Source organism: Anguilla rostrata, chromosome 18 (genome assembly GCF_018555375.3).
Source record: "Anguilla rostrata isolate EN2019 chromosome 18, ASM1855537v3, whole genome shotgun sequence".
Classification (NCBI taxonomy): Eukaryota; Metazoa; Chordata; class Actinopteri; order Anguilliformes; family Anguillidae; genus Anguilla; species Anguilla rostrata.
The window spans coordinates 12,462,476-12,481,066 of record NC_057950.1 but is presented as its reverse complement, the minus strand read 5'-3'; the positions used below and the strand labels follow the sequence as shown (position 1 = coordinate 12,481,066).

Here is an 18,591-nt window from a genome sequence, read left to right as displayed (position 1 = left end):
ACATCAAATCAATTTATTTCTGGAATTAGATAAATTTAACAACAGTTACAAAATGCCAAAATGTTTGTTTTTTTTTGAGCATGCAGACAGAGTGGCCATGAAAGTGTTCGGGGCAGGCAGCTTCACTTTCCTAGTACTGATCTTTGTTCCGCTCTCTCCTCTTGGTATTTTGTAAACTTTGCTCTCATATCTTGTATCAAAGTGCTGGCTGGTTATAAACCTGGCTTAAGTGAGCCATGGTGACCGGCTATAATACTGCGAGTGCTCTCCCTGGTAACTCCAGAAAGCACGTTTTATCAGATCCCGTGGCTTGTGACTTTTCAACAAACACACAGCACTTGCCCTTGGATAAATGCAAATATGCCTTGTTTACACAATCATTCGGCCTTGAGCGGCTTATCTATGGAAATGTGACTAAATGCGAGAGTGGGGGGGAGCAATCCTGGAGGCTTGGCACATACTTACAGATTTGTAATCCGCATGCCAAAAGTTCAAACTGGGCCTCCCTGGCAGAGCTTCTTCAAAGGCTGGGGTTCCAAACTTTGGTACCGGAGAGCCAACGTAGCATCAGAGACCAGCGGATCCGGCAGGGTTTCCTGATCCACGCCTTCACAGTTAGAGTTACAACAAAGATTCCTGGCACGTGAACATGTACGACCGCTTTTATAGGATCACTGTTCAAACAGACTGAAATAAACTGTGACACTCCTTGTTTCTCTTTCTCCCAGACACTGCGCCTCTCACGAGCTGAGTCTGAGCCTCAGGGCCAGCCGTGTCCCTCAGACTGCTGTAAGCCGCGAACGCGGGGCGTCTGGAGTGTAATTAGTGGGCAGCGATACCAATGGAGTGGTCTGCAGAGACCCCGAGGTGCCCGCCTGGCTGCCTGACTGTGACAGTGAAGATGCCGGAGTTGATATGTGAAACAGACAGGGGGTTGTGGCTTTCCCCTGTCCCTAAGACTGATGTGTTAAGAGACGGTGTGTGTTTGTGGAAGGTGTCAGGGTTCTGGTGCCTGGTCCCTGGTCTTATCTACGTAATTACCTGAAGTTGTGCCCTGAAGTTGTTTGTTGGTGAGGCGCATCTGAGAACAGGAGGTGCACAGATCCCCACCCCATCCCCACCATCTTTCTCTCTCTCTCTCTTTCCTTCACACACACACACACACATTTAGACAAAAAAATCATGTGACAATGTGGTTTTTAGTCATTTAAAATTTTAAGAACATAAGCACATATGATGACTACTTTCCTAGTCATCATATATGCTTATGCTCTTAAATATACACACAGGTGTAGGCCTGCTCCCCACTGTTCTGGTTCAAACTCTCCAGATCATCTGTGTAGGATTCCAACAATATGTCCAAGAACATCATAGACAGCAGTTCCCCTTTGTCCTCCCACCCTGTAGGCCCTAACAATACTGTCCACGCTAACAATTTCATCATACCATTCCTCAAAAAAATTACAACAAGCTAGTAAAAATAGATGGTGATTGAGAAAAGAATGAGAGAGAAAGAGAGCAATAGACAGATGTGAGAGAAAGAGGAAGAGAATGCGTGTGTGTGTGTGTATGTGTGTGTGTGTGCAAGCATATTAAATTACCAGGGTGGTATCAAAGATAATGCAATCTGGAGGCCTGTAGAGATGCATTTGCAGGCAAGACTACATTAAGGGCTGATTTAATTCAATAATTCCAGAACAGCCAGAGGTGGGAGTCACAATCGCGGGGCCGAGCGTGTGCACACACGCGTGTAGACGTTTCAAATGAACGTGACGTAGCAGCGGGCAACGGACCTGAAAGGAGAGAAGGAGAAAGGCAAAGAGCGAGCTGCGGGGGGAAAAGGAGGAAGAGCTGGCAAGCGGAGTATCCCATGAACAAACAGAGGTTGTCATTAATGGAGTGGTTTATTAGCCGGGGGCCGGTGGAGATGGAGTGCCGTGCGTGTGCCATGGCTCTTATCGGTCAGTGGGCAGGGAGGGAGGGTGCGAGTGTCGGCACTCACGCTCTGTAAAAGCGACCTGATTCATTTTCCGCTCGAGGAGCCCTCAGTGGGGCGGCGTCAGCCCAGCCGGGCTGCTCAGATTTATGGGCCATTAAAACAGCAGGGCTCCCAACCACACCACTACTGCTGGCCGCCTGCTCGCTCTCAGCCCCCCCCCCGCTCTCTCCCTCCCTCACGCTCCTCTCTCCCACGCTTACTCTGCGCTCTCTCCCTCCCTCACTCTCCTCTCTCCCTCCCTCACTTTCCTTTTCTTTCTCTCCCTCTGTCTCCTCTCTCTTCCTCCCTCACTCTCTGCTCTCTCCCTCCTGGCTCTCTCCCTCCCTCACTCATCTCTCTCTCCCTTCCTCACTCTCTTTCTCTTTCCCTCCCTCACTCTCCACTCCCTCCCTCACTGTCCTCTCTCTCCCTCCCTCACTCTCTGCTCTCTCCCTCCCACTTCTCTCCTCTGCCTCCCTCCATGCTCTCTCCCTCCCTCACTTGCCTTCTATTTCCCTCCCCCATTCTCCTCTCTCTCCATTAATCTCCTTATCTCTAGCTCTTTCTCTCCCTCCCTCACTCTCTTCTCTCCCTTACTCTCCTCTCTCTTTCTGTCTCTCTCTCCCTCTCTCAACTTATCTTTCATATACTTACTGTACCACTCACCCCTCTCAGATCTCTAATCTATCTCACACTCTGATCTTTTCTTTTGCACACTCACACTCTTTCTAACACACCATGCGCTGTCTCCCAATCCAGTCCCTCTTGCTTCGCAAATCCCTCTTCTTTTTTTCTCACCTTCCCTTTTAAGCCACAAGTTTTTCCTGTAGTGCACACCCTCTGGCACCCTCCCAACTCTGTTCCTGCACACACACACATTCATACACACACACACACACACACACACACACACATTAACGCACTCAGAGACACATATCACCAGGTCCTTTCAGTTTCCCCAGAGCGAAATGACCCTCTTCAGACCATCACACTCTGCCTCTCTCAAGTTAATGGTCACCATGGTGCCGAGGTCTTCACGTATTCCTCCCCTCCAATCCTCACTCGCTCCTAAAAAGACCTTATTAATGTTGTCACGGGAATACGGAACAGATGACTCCACCTGGGGAAGAGGGCCCTCAATCAGATCTGTTTCCAGGATCGCTATCTCTCATCTTCCAGTCACAGCGCCCTGCCTGCTCAGCAACTTCGCCGCGCCAGCGGACGATACTGAGGAGGGGAAAAAAAATAAAGTGCCATTCATGCCGTTCTGGCCCTATGAATAGCCTGGGAGTGTGTGGAAATGACGCTGCCCCACCCTGAACAGGAGCCGACAGAGCCCAGTGATTGCGAGCGATTCAAGGATGCTGTGACGTCGGTCATAAATCATAATGCACTCCCACGCACAGGTCTAGGGCAATAGGAATTCAGCAGTCCTCGCGCAGGGTGCGGGGTACATAGGTCTCCGTGCGTAGCTATGACTAGCGCCAGCGAGAGGCGGCGCAGTGTCCTTGAGTTATTATTGGTAATGTTGTTATTTATTTTCTCGACGTGACTTTTATTGCTCAAAATAAAGTGTTAAGGCTCTGAAGACCCCCCACGCGGCTGTGTTATCAGCTGTTCCGGAGCAGCTTCTTCCCCAAGCTGTGAGGAGCACGGACCCATGGACCTGGGAGCCCACGTGTGCACGAGAAGCCTTTGTGGTTCTGGCTGTGATTCGTGTGTGTATTGGTTTATGAGCTGAGAGAGAAAGACAGACACCGTGTTTTGTGTGTATTTATATACAAGCGGAAAGAAGAAGACAGAGACAATGTTTTGTGTGTATTTATATACAAGCTGACAGAGTAAAGGGGGAGAGGCCAACATTTAAACAGCAAATTGAACAATTTGAACATGTGTACCTGTGAGTTTGTCACTTGAGAAGCAATGCACTGAGTTAATGGATATGATTCTTACAAAACATGATCAGATACCTATGAGCGCAGCAGTCTACTTATATACTTTTTGTATATTGTTTCTGTGCAGATTATTTCTTAAATGTTTAACCAAAACATTTCAAAGGACGGTGTTAAGGGAAGGGAAAATGCAATGTGACAGTAATGAATATCGAGCAGTCCCACAAGCTCAGGGACTTGCTGCTGCGTAATGTTGCCATTGTGGCTTCGCAGCCGCACAGACTGTCTGTGTTCCACGAGAACCTCAAACAGACAGCTGCCAGCTCTCTGTCTACCCTCCACCAATCACAAGACAATCATGTGATGAGGGGTAGCGGGGCAGCAACAAATGGAGCTCATAAAAAACTGAATGAGCGGGGGGATCGGGCCTAGCGAGTGGGTGTGGTCGCAGGCCAACCGTGTCGGGACGTCTCCACTGCCCCCCATATGCAAAACCGTCTCCAGAGGTGACCGTGACCATCACCAAGCAGACTGCACTATTCTTGCTCGGTCAGCCGATACCAAACAAATGTGCCATCTGCAGAGAAGCTGATGCTCGTTGATGCAAAGGTCTGTAAAGAAGAGGAAGCAGCAACTGGGTTTTCATATTAGAGTACAAACTTACAGCCTGAACAAAAGGATGTTCCCTCTGACAGTCGATTCCAGAAATGCCTTTGACCGCTGTAGTTCACAATCCTTGCAGACTCCCCATGACAAATGCATACTTTAGACCTTAAACAGGCCGCGTGACACAGGATGACACAGGATGACACTGGCCTTCACGAATCTCATATGACATACAAATGTCACAACAATGTTTTCCACTTCAGAACAAGGTTGTACTTTTTGTTCTGGACCCCACCATGAAAAGTAGACACTTTGAAAATGGCACAAATGTAAGTTGTGTGCGAGACTAAGAGGAACTATCGGCGGCATATCAGAAGTTATTTTGGGAAAGCAGTATAAATGTGTCACGATGGTTCCATGTGCATTAGCTGACAGTGTTTTCCAGGCAATTGTTTTCACCTCACTGGAAATCACATTCAATCATCTGAAATAATCTACATAGGGCAAATGAGGCAAGGCATGCATTCGCATATCAAAGAATAATATGATGTAAATGACAATCTAAACTACATGGTGACAATTTCAGGGGACCAAAATCACAAGCACCATGCGTGAAATATGGACAGAGTTCTGAGGCGGCCAACTGCACCATGGGAAAAAACAACAGTTGAGGAGCAAGCCTTTAACATACTCAGTGATGTAGAACGGTTATAAAGGGCAGGGTGAATTTGGGTCGGGTCATATTGAAAATGGATTGTGAGCATGGAACAGTTGGTTCTGCCTTTGAGGGGGGTTTGGCAAGGTTGTGGCGGGAACCCCTCTGCCTCATCCCACCCCCATTGCCCTCCCAAAGCCAGGACAGGGCATCCCACAAGAAATCAGAGAAGTGTCACTGTGAGGCAATCAGATCAGATATCACAATGCTGTGAAAGCATTCTGTGTGAGCCAGCACATGGGTGTGAGCACATGGACACTGAACAGATAAGGGTCAAGTCAACATTCATTCATGAGGGAGAAAAATGCTTTTTTTTTTTCTCTCCGATGCATTTTGGCCAAAAATATCTATCTCTGGCAATTTCTTTGACCAAATAGGGAATACATGTTACTTGCCAGTTTTAATTTGTTGGATTTGAGAAATGTTAAGAAAAATGCTTCCATCCTTATTAACAACATGATATACATAATTTGTTTAGAAATTCAAGGCCACCGACTTCAAAATAGGTTCCCTTAGTTTATGCAACTGTGTTAGATATGTTTATATAAGTCAGTGGCGACGGCTTTTAGTGAAGGTCAGATAAACAGGCTTCTATCATAGCACGTAAAATCCGACAGGGCATCATGGGCACCATGGTCAGGACTCCCCCGCGAAAATGACGCACAAGTTTTTTAATCACGATTGGGACAGAGACAATCCTGATTGGTTGATATTCTGTAACGGAACTGCAGACTGTGGTTACTACGCGTGGAGGAAGTTTCAATTGTCGAACTCTCACTTTATAGTAGTATCGATAAAAAATTAAGCAAAGCAATATACTTTAAAAATATATACATATATGGGTATGATTAAAATGCATATTTTATATGTAATAATGATTTAATTTTTGTTTTGATGACTAATAATATTCGTTATTTTATTCCATATAAAGAAAAGATGCCACAGTATGCTATATGCAAATGCACTGTAAAACAGCAATGTTATGTCCATTTTTTCAGTAATCTAGACCCATAACTTATTCACCGAGTCAAAAATCATAGTAGTCTAATTAAGAAATAGACGGTGCCATACTTTTCCGTCGTTGAGGCCAAGTCAACGCCATACTGTTTCCAAATTAGAAACTGCACCACTCTTTTGGAAACAACGTACATTCGAGCCAAAATGGCGTACCCAGAACTAATATGAAAAAGAGAGCTACTGCTGCGGCAGTTGCCAGGGGATATGTGAGGGGAGGGGGTATGATTGGCTGAACTGGCCTTGTTGCCTTGGCGACGGCAGGGGGTTTGGTAGCGTTGCCGTGCGGCGTGATCTCTGCGCTGCCTGGATGGAGGAAGCAGCTGCTGATCTCTGACACAGTGCGAGAGAGACAGGCATCTATATGAACATACTGTATACAGAATCTCTGCCATATTGCTTAACAGGCACAACGTGCATGAATGTAAGTATCATAATTGGGTGTATACTACTTTTTATTAATATATTGAGCTTTATTTGGCCACATCATTGAATACACCACTGTTTACAATGAAAAGAACAAATAATAAGCTATATATTTGAGCAAGTCAACTAGTTATCTGAAGCTGGAACGTGACGCGGCAGCATTTACACTCTATTTTATTAACATTAGCATTCGGAATCTTTTACGCAGCTTCGTTAAGCATTCGCTTCTCTTCTTAAATAGTCATTTGGCGTATTGCATTTTCTGTGTACGAGCCATGGTTTCCCTTCTTTTCGTCCATGTGGTTTAGCTAGGCAGCTATCTAGCAAGCTGTGTGCTAACTTCTTTTGTGGTCGACGCTGGCGAACAGTACGTTGTTTTTGCTAAACTTCTCTCTGGACATTAAGTTAAACATTTTGCCAGTATTGTCTGAACGAACGGTATGTTGCTTGCTAATTCTTTGCTCATTAGTTATTAACATTCAAGCACACGCGATTTCTCCGAGCTACCTTTTTAACATCGCGTGTGTACATTGGGGGTATGCGATTCAAGAACGTTATCTAGCTAACTGACTGGATTGCTTTGATATTAATAATGTTTACAGTCTTTAGCTTTAGGCTTTTTGGTTGGAGTATAACGTTAGCTGCATTCAGCTAGTTCGTGTTTTATAGCTACATCGATGAAACGGGAAATGATATCGTGTGTAGGCTACGCTTACTTTGAAATGATTTGAAATGTGTGTTGTATACAGGGTGTGACATTTTGAGAGCTGTTTTTGTTAGTGAACTTTTCTCATCGCCGCGTTTTGTCGTCTTAAACACTGGCGGGTTGGTTCAGTGAATGGGTCCTGAATTTAAACGCTTACTAAACAATGTATTCCATTGTGTATTTCAAGGGTAGCTGGCCTGAGTTCTCTCACTAGCTGTCCGTTTGCGACGAGAATGTAGGGCAACTTTGTAACACGAGTTTTGGTTGTGGTCGTGGAGGGGGATATGTGATTTGCCTGTGTTGGTTAATTTGGATCGGCGCGTTGTTTTTGAACAGGACACGGTCTTTAAGGAAAAACAGTAACTCTTTATGAAATGTTGTTACATGGCAGTTTTGCGAGTTGTTTCCGGTGATTCTTGCTGTGGATTATTGCGTCGACTGACAGACACGTGGTAAAGGCGGCAGAGAGCTGAACGAGCGAGCGGCTTTTGGGGTACATTGATAACTGCAGCCAGTGGAGAGTAGTCACGGCTACAAATATTTCTGGTTGATTAAGTGTGTTTTCGCTCCAGTACTCTGTCTGAACACACACGCACGCACACACACAGCCGCCCCATACCCGCATGTGAAATACAACAGTCAAGTTCTATTCCGCACGGTGATCTGGAAGTAAGCAGCCGAGCTTGCTATCAGGAAGCAATTTTCTGTGTCGTGTGTGTTAAATTTAGAACCTGGCAGCGGGCAGAACTCTGCGCGATCCAGTCTAGGGACACTGCGCAGCCGAACAATGGGGCGCGTAGCTGGGCTGTGGATGGATCGCTACTGTACGCTTATTCATTCGTCAATGGCTGTATCCACAAAGACAGAAATGTCTTTGTGTAAAGTCTGTTTATAGACACCTCACCGCCGGGTGCCTTTTAATTGTCTCTACAGAGTCAGAATTAATTGATTACCGTGAAAAGCCTAGTTCTAATAGTAGCAGTTAGTTTTACGACCCCCCCCCCCCCGCCGCTAATCCAGCTTGGTTTTTGAAATTCAGGAGCACGGCCTTTGACGTTTCACAATCTGTTACATTGTCGTGCACAATGAAACGGGACCAATCAGCTCGTTGAGATAATTACAGTATCTCCATATCAACCCCCTTGGCACCGGTTACTAATTTGGATAAACAGTTATTGCGTCCCCCAACTGCTGGCATGATCGGCGGAATTGATATAATTAAAACCGAGTGACCAAAAACACTAAAGCAGCGCATTATTTGGTGCAATTACTAAATATAAATGTGAGAGTGATAGAATGTCATGTTAAACAACATTCATTCTGCATTCATTAGCCGCGTTTCCACCGCAGGAACTATACCCCGGAACTAGGAACCTTTTGAGGAACTCACTGCGTTTCCACCGCAGGAACTAGGGTCTAAATTTAGTTCTGGGGGCTTTGTTTTACCCCCCAAAACGTTCCTGCTCGGGGGGTAGTACTTTCCGAAAGTACAGGAACCTTTTGGGTGGAGCTTGCAGCGCTGAACATTTCTGATTGGTCGAGTACTCGTAGCATTTGTGTTGTATTTATTTTCCGCCATTACCCGCCATGTTTGAAAATATGCAGCGGCAAACCAATTTTTTCTCATAATAACTTCAAATCAAACTTGTATGTTATGCGGCGCAGTAGCCTACTTTTGGTTATAGCCTGTCAACGTCTTGGAATTATAACGTGTGCTCTTCTGTTCTTTTCTTGCTTTAGTATTCGTTTTATAAAATGCTAAGCATTCGTGCTGGGACAGCATATTACGTAGGCTACCAAAACATTCAAACGGATTAATTCGGTTGCTGAATATTTTCTTCCGGATTTTCTTTGTTAGCCCGTTGTAATTGACTCAAAACGTTTGATACAGTTATGTGAGGTATGCGGTAGTTCTGCATAATTAACATTGGTGATACAGTACAAGCAAACTGGAAATCACCTTCCGCACTTTTTATCCGGGTAAAATAACAGGTTAATTCTAGTAATCTTCCCTTTAGCTTTTTCAGACTGCCGTAATTTTACTCAATTTTACTGCCATTTTTCAATTCCACGAAAAGACCAGGAAGACTATGGACTCATTTATGGTGCATGGTTCGCATCTGGAGGGCACACTTCGCTGCTCGGCTAGCAGTAGCCTAACTTCGAAGGAAAGCAAACGGTGGCTGTACCACTACTAATTTACATTTTCACGCAAGTCCGAGTTTTCGTTCTATTCTTGTCATTTTGCGATTAGCCTAGCCTATATGGAATTGACGACGAGAAAGTAATAAAACAGCAAATTGTTTACAACGTGTGCATGTTTTCTGCTGTTAATGAATGTGTTTGAGAGGATATATGAAAATCAATAAATACAAAAGTAACCATATATAGTCATTGTTGGTAACCCGTTGTATATAAGTGGAATAAACCCCTCCGGGCTGTCCCGGTTATTAGAAAATAATGTAGGCTACTTCGGTGGTAGTATGGGGTTACAGAAGAAATCATATGACAGTTGGACCAACGACAACGTCAGTGGGCTAATTTGCCTAATCTTCGCGGTACTTTAGACCCCGGTGGAAACGCAGACAACCATTGGCTGAAGGAACCTTTTAGTTCCTGGTAAAGTAGTTCCTGGGACTGAAAGTTCCGGGTAATTTTGGTGGAAACGCGGCTATTCTCCACACATTTCTCAGAATTTAGCCCTGGTGATAGGACATTGCCTTTGCAGTACAAAGGTTGATGTTGACAATCGGCAGGGAAGCCACTTCAGGTACATGACGTAATAGATTGCCACACGTTTGCCCCGGATTCAAGGTGCATTTCAAACACAATGTCTGTGACCCCTCCAGATCTCTCTCTCTCTCACTCTGCTGAGTGGTGCTCGGTTTGGGGCCGAGCGCGTTTGGGGCTCGCTGTGCCACCGTGGCGTGTGTGTGACGTTCAGCAGGTAAATGAACACGCTGTCTGCAGGCGTGCGTGTGTGTGTACATGCCTGCAGCCGTCCTCTCCCTCGCTGTTTGTGTTTACTGTGCAGAAGCGTGAGGCACGGTGTGTCACCTTTGATGGAATACCCTTGAAATGACTTGCGATCCAGAAAGAGTTGCTTGTCCTTTTCTCTGTGGCCCTGCCGTGGTGTCGTCAGGCTGACATCGGGGGGGGGGGGGGCATCGTTATCCTGTTTGGTTTAGCAGATGTTTGCTGACAACTGTGACAGAGATAAAACAGCAAACAAAAGAGGTTGAAGAAAAAAGCATAAAAGATCAACCTGCTGTTCTACTGCCAGGCATTTGGGCCTGGGCATTGTGTGTGTGCGTGTGTGTGCGTGTGTGCATGTGTGTGTGTGTGTGTGTGTGTGTGTGTGTGTGTGTGTGTTTGTGTTTGTGTTTGTGTTTGTGTTTGTGTGTGTGTGGATGTGGATGAGCGTGTGTGTGTGCTGCTGTACCGTGAAGCCATCTGGTGAGCGGGTTGCCTTGCGTGTTGGGAAAAGTATGCCATGGGGCAAAAGGGATACACAGACTACATGCACATGTGAGGGCCTCTTACAGGTGTGTGTATGTGCATGTGCACGGGTGTGTGCGCGTGTGTGTGTGCTTGCACGGACATGGGTGAAAGAGTAAGCTAAATATTTCAATTGTGGCCATAAATAGGAAGTCAGATGTGTTCTGTGCACCAAGTTGCCAGGCGATCGTCCCTAAAAATAAGACTGGCCGTATAAATTATGCACTTTTGACTGCCCGTGCTGGCGTGAGACGCTGTGCCGCAGCGCCCGCTGCACTGGTGCGCGGGGGGCGCGCTGCGTGGGCACGGGGGGGGGGGGGTTCCACTTCACGCGCGCCGCGCATTACAAGGTTAATTAGCCCGTCGGCGGAACACGCGGCGGTAATCGCTCCTAATTGCGCCGTACCTTGTTTTGCGTTCCGCGACCCTCGTCAGATCCGGAAACATCCGCAGCAGCACATCAGGAGCAAAAATAAATAAATAAATAAAAAAACCAAGCCAGCTGTTCGGGTTCTTTGACGTTAAACTTACCTAGCGTCGCCCTGGGAACCCTGCTCGGATGACGTCCCCTGGTTGCATGGGAGGCGTCGAGCGTGTGCGGAAGGTTGCTTTTCCGGTCAGCATCGGGGGGGGGGGGGGGGTTGTGTGGTGGGACACATGATCTCCTCCCTCCCCAAGCTGCTGCAGCGGAGGCCGGAAAGCCTGGGTGACCCGCTGAAGGAACGCGTCTTTCCACAGTCTCCGCAGAACAATTAAAGCTAAGGGTCATGTCGAGGTAGCCATGCCACAGCAAAATGCTACAGCGTTCCCCCAAAGCAGCCCTGTGCAGACCATGCTGGGGGCTGTTTGAGTAATGAATCACCCCCCCCCGCCCCCCCTTCCCCTAACTCGTGTGAACACAGAGCCCCATTGCACTGTGGGAAGGATTCCCCCCTCTTGAGTGCATTCTTGGGGTACTCCTCCATGGAAGAGAGAGAGAGAATGAGTTGATTGCAGAGCTCAGATGTGAAATTGTGTACCGGTGGAGAGGCCTCTTCAGCCAGCTTCAGTGTGCTAATGCGCTGGCTGCACGTCTCTCAGGTTCAGCCAGCTTCAGTGTGCTAATGCGCTGGCTGCACGTCTCTCAGCTTCAGCCAGCTTCAGTGTGCTAATGCGCTGGCTGCACGTCTCTCAGCTTCAGCCGGCTTCAGTGTGCTAATGTGATGGCTGCACGTCTCTCAGCTTCAGCCAGCTTCAGTGTGCTAATGCGCTGGCTGCATGTCTCTCAGCTTCAGCCAGCTTCAGTGTGCTAATGCGCTGGCTGCACGTCTCTCAGGTTCAGTCAGCTTCAGTGTGCTAATGCGCTGGCTGCACGTCTCTCAGCTTCAGCCAGCTTCGGTGTGCTAATGCGCTGGCTGCACGTCTCTCAGCTTCAGCCGGCTTCAGTGTGCTAATGCGCTGGCTGCACGTCTCTCAGCTTCAGCCGGCTTCAGTGTGCTAATGCGCTGGCTGCACGTCTCTCAGCTTCAGCCAGCTTCAGTGTGCTAATGCGCTGGCTGCACGTCTCTCAGCTTCAGCCAGCTTCAGTGTGCTAATGCGCTGGCTGCACGTCTCTCAGCTTCAGCCAGCTTCAGTGTGCTAATGCGCTGGCTGCACGTCTCTCAGCTTCAGCCAGCTTCAGTGTGCTAATGCGCTGGCTGCACGTCTCTCAGCTTCAGTCAGCTTCAGTGTGCTAATGCGCTGGCTGCACGTCTCTCAGCTTCAGCCAGCTTCAGTGTGCTAATGCGCTGGCTGCACGTCTCTCCGGTTCAGTCAGCTTCAGTGTGCTAATGCGCTGGCTGCACGTCTCTCAGCTTCAGCCAGCTTCAGTGTGCTAATGCGCTGGCTGCACGTCTCTCCGGTTCAGTCAGCTTCAGTGTGCTAATGCGCTGGCTGCAAGTCTCTCAGCTTCAGCCAGCTTCAGTGTGCTAATGCGCTGGCTGCACGTCTCTCAGCTTCAGCCAGCTTCAGTGTGCTAATGCGCTGGCTGCACGTCTCTCAGCTTCAGTCAGCTTCAGTGTGCTAATGCGCTGGCTGCACGTCTCTCAGCTTCAGCCAGCTTCAGTGTGCTAATGCGCTGGCTGCACGTCTCTCCGGTTCAGTCAGTGCTTGGGTTTGAAAGCATCCACTGGCCCTCTGCTCACACACGGCATCTCTCTGATTTTAGATCCTTAAGAAAGGCGCCGCTTGGCAAAGGGAAGTTAAGTAGTCTTCCAGAAAAAAGAACAACTGGCGCAGAAAGTCGACTGCTGTATGGATGTAAGGAGAGCGGAAAGCCAGGGCCTCGTTTCTGTTCTGTGTGCGCCATGGTGCTTGGAGCTGGAGCATGGGCCCTCATCATAGTTTGATCCTCCAGTCAAAGTTTGCCAGGTGTCCTGATAGAAAACCAGTTTTTTTTGTGTTTGAGCTGGAAGTTGAGTGCAAGATAAAAATCGATTTATAGAGGGTTTGTAATGCGCTGTTTTAGTGAGGTCTCAGTTTGGTTTGCTAGTAGCCAACCATACTTGAGAAAGTGTCTTTTATTCAGTCATGTAGAAATATTTTCACAATAGCCAGGCCTGATTCTACAGCAGATAAGACCACATCACCCTCTTCTAAGAGTTTTTTTTTTGGTGCTTGTGGGTGTGTATGTTTTGCAAGTTTTATTTGCAAGTGCTAAGGCAAGAATTCTTGTTAGTGTATGAGTGTGAAGAGGGGCTAATTTTGCCTTTCAAATTTAGAAGTTCACGATGGACGCTTTAGTTCAAAGCCTGTTGTGTTGGAACAGGCTTTCGCTCTCCTGCTGACCGAAGACAGGTTTCGCGGTAAAATGGCCTCAGGAGCAGGCCTGAGCCCATCTGCCAGTCGGCGGGACGGTTGATTGTTTTTCCTGCGCGCGTGTGCTAGCGGGCGGAGGAAGAGGAGGAGCGATGCGCTGAAGGGCGCTCGCTCTGGGTCCACCTGCCCCGTCGGGCGCGCGCGTCGTAAGAAAGAGGAGTTTGGGCGCAGCTGTCGGAGCACGCGGAGCTCCGAGGGAAGACTGGCCTCGCGCTCTTTGTGGGAAAGGTGGGCTCGCGGCGTTTCCAGGAGGGACGCGGCTGTGAGAATTGGCCATTCGGGGCGCGTATTCGCCTGCTGTTTAGAAGAAGCAGCACGCCGCGCCTTATCCATTCATCTGGCTGCGCGTCCCTGCGGGGGTTGTCCCGAGGGGGGGGGGGGGGACCGGCGTGGCGCATCGCACCACGTGCCCGGCGGTTTGGCTCCAGACCCAAGCGGGCAGCGCTGGGGCCTCTCCCTCGGTCCCCGTCCCGGCCCCTGTTGTCGCCCAGTGTAATTATCGGGGCTTTGTTTAGCTTGCTTCGCGTCGACTTCTCTTCATAACGATTCCAGCCGCGCTCATTTTTCATCTCCCGCCCTCCCCTCTCTGGCCCTGAGCAATAGACCAGGAGGCGGGACGTCCCCAGGAGACCATAATGCTTTAGTTGTCTTGGTTACGTGACATCAGAGCGTGGTAATCAAATATAGGAGGCTGCTCTGAATTTGGGTTGCAAATGTGCTCTCTTCTCCGTCTGGGGAGCATCCCCCCCCCTTACTGTCACAACTTTACGGCTAACAACTCTCCCCTCCCTGCTCACACTGTTACCCACATTACCACCGTGACCTGTGTGTGTGTGTGTGTACGCGCGCACGTGTGTGCATGCATGCTTTACTACTGTTTTTGTTTTGTGCGCGTGAGTGACTGAGTTTTTTATTTTGACTGTAAGCCCATGTGTATTCAAGCATGCCGTTTCTGTATGGTGATATACACGTGTGGGTCTGCTGTTGGGACTAATGTTTGTGTGTGTTTTGAGTGTGTGAGAGACTGTGTGTGACTGGTTTGTGTGTTGGTGCATGTGTTTGCGTGTGTGTGCATGTGTGCGTGTGTGTAGTTGGTGTGTGTGTTCAGTGTGTGTGTGTGTGTATGGGTAATAGAGGGTGTGTGTGTAGTGTGTGTGTGGGTAATAGAGGGTGTGTGTGCGTAGTGTGTGTGTTGTGTGTGAGTGAGTGAGTGTATGTGTGTTTGTGTGTGTGTGTGGGTAATAGAGGGTGTGTGTGTGTGTGTGTGTGTGTGTGTGTGTGTGCGTGTGAGAGTGAGTGTATATGTGTTTGTGTGTGTGTGTGTGGGTAATAGAGGGGGTGTGTGTGTGTGTATAGGTAATAGAGGGTGTGTGTTTGTGTGTGTGTATGGGTAATAGAGGGTGTGTGTGCGTAGTGTGTGTGGGTAATAGAGGGTGTGTGTGTGTGTGTAATAGAGTGTGTGTGTGTGTGTGTGTGTGTAATAGAGGGTGTGTGTGTGTGTGTGAGCGCGTTGTCCCATTGTGGCGCCTGTCAGTCGGCTCAGTGTGGAGCTCCATATCTCAGGATTGGTCACAGTCTCGGCCGCTGCGCAGCGAGTTTGAACCCCCCCCCCCCCCGCTCCTCGCTCCCCGCTCCTCTCCCTGGCCTGTGTGTGTGGGGGGGTGCGGGGGGGTGTCTGAGCCGTGTTTTGGGCGGGCGCTCTGCCGTTGGAGCCTCTCCGCAGTGAAAGGCGCGGTGATGGCGGTGCAGCGCTGGTGTGGGAGCAGGGCCGCCCCGCGCCCCGTGTCACGCTCAACAATGGCCCCTTGTGCGCGCCGGCCCTCCTGAATAAGCGCGGTTTGTTTAATTGAGATGGCGGTGTGACAGACACGCAGGCCGCAGACTGCGCTGGGCTGACCCGGATCGCGCGGGTGGAGGGGCGGGGGGCGAGTGGGCGGGGGGGGGGGGTGCAGCCTGTGGGACAGAAGACCCTATTCTCCCCCGCTGGGGCGGTGAAGGTTCCGCAGGGGGCGCTGTGGAACTGAGCTCTCTCCTGCCCAGCCTCATACCCCCCTGGCCCAATCAGAGCGTTCACCCCCCCCCCCCCCCAACAAGACCCCCGGCTCTCCCCTTTCCCCCCTCACCCCCGAGAGCGTGGGCGTCCGCCGCCCTGCTCATGAATATTCATGAGTTATTCACAAGCGCTCTGGCCTGGGATCTGTTTTCCTCCTGTTTTTTTTGGGGGTGGGGTGGGGGGGGGGGGGGGGCAGGGGGGCCGTTAGTCTGTAAGGATCCTACACACGCCAAAAGAGATTAGAATCAGATCCCCATTCGTAGCTCACCGCTGGCTTAGCGTAGGCTACGCGTTAGCGCCTGCTTTCACCTGATTCGCCCTGGCGGAGCAGCGCTGGGGGATGTGGGCCGCGTTCAGTGTCAGACATCTCATTAGGGAATAAGCCGTCTGGACCAACACTGTCATCTGCGTCTCACAGCCCTTTGAACTGCGCTTCGCGCTGCTGTTTGCATCCGCTGCAGATGAAACGGTTCCATATGCGCATCGCGTTCTTTCCCTTCTTGCTTCGAGAAGTCCGTAGTTGTAGACCGAGAAATCACAAACAGGGGCTTGGGCCTCAGGTTCGAGGTTAAGGATTAACTTCATCAAAGAGCTCACTTATGTCACCGTTTGGGCCCGTTGAGTTTGCTTTGGTGTTGGTGGCGCATGCCTGCTTAATTAGGCACTCTAATAATTTTTTTAACTTACGAGATAACCAAAGAAGACTTTTCTGTAGAGGAGGGGGGAGAATCAGAGACTGCCCTGCTGAAGCTGAGCTGGGCTGCGTTTGCTGAGGTTAAGAGCTGGCTGTCCAGCGATAGCGGCCGCTCATTCTGCAGCCCCTCTCTCAGACGCGCCCCTCTGAGGAGCGTAAAGGAAAAGGAAACGCGGCTTTCAAAGGGCACGTTCCTTATTAAACGCTCATTTCTGAACCGCAGAGTTCACATTTGAGTTGTAGGCTATATGTCATCTGCCTTTTTAAAATTTAGCTGGAAAAAGGGATTACACTTTTGAAAAGTAAACTTGGAGAAGGGGCTTAGTTTGATATAACACACACACACACACACACGCACACACACACAAAACACAAACACGCGCGCATCTGCGGATCCACAGTGTGTGACTTCCTGTTTCAGGCATGCCTCCACGTATCAGCGTGTTAAGTAGCCGCTGCGTTTGCTCCTGGGCTGCTCTGCGTGCTGATTAAAGGTGTGACCTGTGAGCCAAACCGTTTGCCCCAGGTGCAGATCCTCAGCCCCTGAATGGTGATGTCAGGGGAAGCTCAGAAGAGATACAAAGGGTTTGTAACCCTTGTGAAATGCGCTGAAAGGACACTGGCACAGTTTACACGGGTAAATTACTGGTTCAGTGACAGCCAGCCCGGGTGTCCAATGTCACTTGCACTCCCAGCTGAAAGACACACCTGGCAGGTGATTGTGGGCGGGGCTAGGGGCGGGGCGACGGCGGGAGAAGCCGTTGTTTGCTGCTGGCTCCTCCCAGAGGGCTGGCTCCCTGCCCTCCCCTGAGGAGGCGCTGGAGCAGGCAGCGTGAAGGTGTTCAGGTGGCTGGGTGGGCGGGTGTTCGGGCGGGCAGCCCGTTGTTCCGATGCAGTTCGTCGCTACTTCCCTTTTTTTTTCTCCCTCTTTTTTTTCTAAGTCGACACGTTGCCGTGGCAGCAGCGCGCCAGTCAGCTGCGGGGTGGCCACGCGGGAAGCCCCGCCGTGCCCGCTCTGCCACTTACCGGTCCTGGCGTAACCTCCGCCCACTCAAAGCCTCCCTTTCACACGGCAGAGCTCGCTCACTTTCAGGAGCCGTCACGGCCTCAGTCTCCGCAGGGTGTTTTAATGCTTTATTTCTGGTTTTATTTTCCTCTTTCTCTGCTCGCGGTGGGCCATTTTAATCATGAACGCGCCTCATGGGGCCGTCCCCTCACCCTCAGCCCTTTTCTGTGGAAGTGTAAAAGCGGTGTTCTTAAGAAGCGGTGTGGAGGTAACGCGTGGCGGTTAAAGGAAGTTACTGGCTCCTGTGTGTGGGGCGGGGCTGCCGTTAAAAAGCCTCAGCTGACCTTGAAACACGGCTGCAGCGTGGCCGCTGAGCCTGCTGTGGGCAGATAAGTCTTAGCTGTGTTTAATGGCTGTGCAGGACCCTGTGTGTGATGCACAGGGGTTACAGAAGAGCAGCTCTGTCAGGGCCCTGTGTGTAAGGCACAGGGGTTACAGAAGAGCAGCTCTGTCAGGGCCCTGTGTGTGAGGCACAGGGGTTACAGAAGAGCAGCTCTGTCAGGGCCCTGTGTGTGAGGCACAGGGGTTACAGAAGAGCAGCTCTGTCAGGGCCCTGTGTGTGAGGCACAGGGGTTACAGAAGAGCAGCTCTGTCAGGGCCCTGTGTGTGAGGCACAGGGGTTACAGAAGAGCAGCTCTGTCAGGGCCCTGTGTGTAAGGCACAGGGGTTACAGAAGAGCAGCTCTGTCAGGGCCTGTGTGTGATGCACAGGGGTTACAGAAGAGCAGCTCTGTCAGGGCCCTGTGTGTGAGGCACAGGGGTTACAGAAGAGCAGCTCTGTCAGGGCCTGTGTGTGTGATGCACAGGGCCTACAGAAGAGCAGCTCTGTCAGGGCCCTGTGTGTGTGATGCACAGGGGTTACAGAAGAGCAACTCTGTGCAGGGCCCTGTGTGTGAGGCACAGGGGTTACAGAAGAGCAGCTCTGTCAGGGCCCTGTGTGTGAGGCACAGGGGTTACAGAAGAGCAGCTCTGTCAGGGCCCTGTGTGTAAGGCACAGGGGTTACAGAAGAGCAGCTCTGTCAGGGCCCTGTGTGTGTGAGGCACAGGGGTTACAGAAGAGCAGCTCTGTCAGGGCCCTGTGTGTGTGAGGCACAGGGGTTACAGAAGAG

At 49.9% G+C, this 18,591-nt stretch overlaps 1 protein-coding gene across 3 annotated transcripts in view; it reads left to right on the top strand.

Moving 5' to 3' along the window:
* The first annotated feature begins 6,415 nt into the window (after positions 1 to 6,415).
* foxn2a (forkhead box N2a) overlaps positions 6,416 to 18,591 on the top strand; it is a 33,675-nt gene continuing 21,499 nt past the window's right edge. The window contains exon 1 of one of the 3 annotated variants that reach the window (XM_064316713.1): positions 6,416 to 6,629. The gene's annotated coding sequence lies outside the window, so the exon portion shown is untranslated. Of the gene's footprint in view, positions 6,630 to 6,694; positions 7,070 to 18,591 lie in introns of those variants that run through there. The other 2 variants (XM_064316715.1, XM_064316714.1) reach the window with 2 other exon arrangements.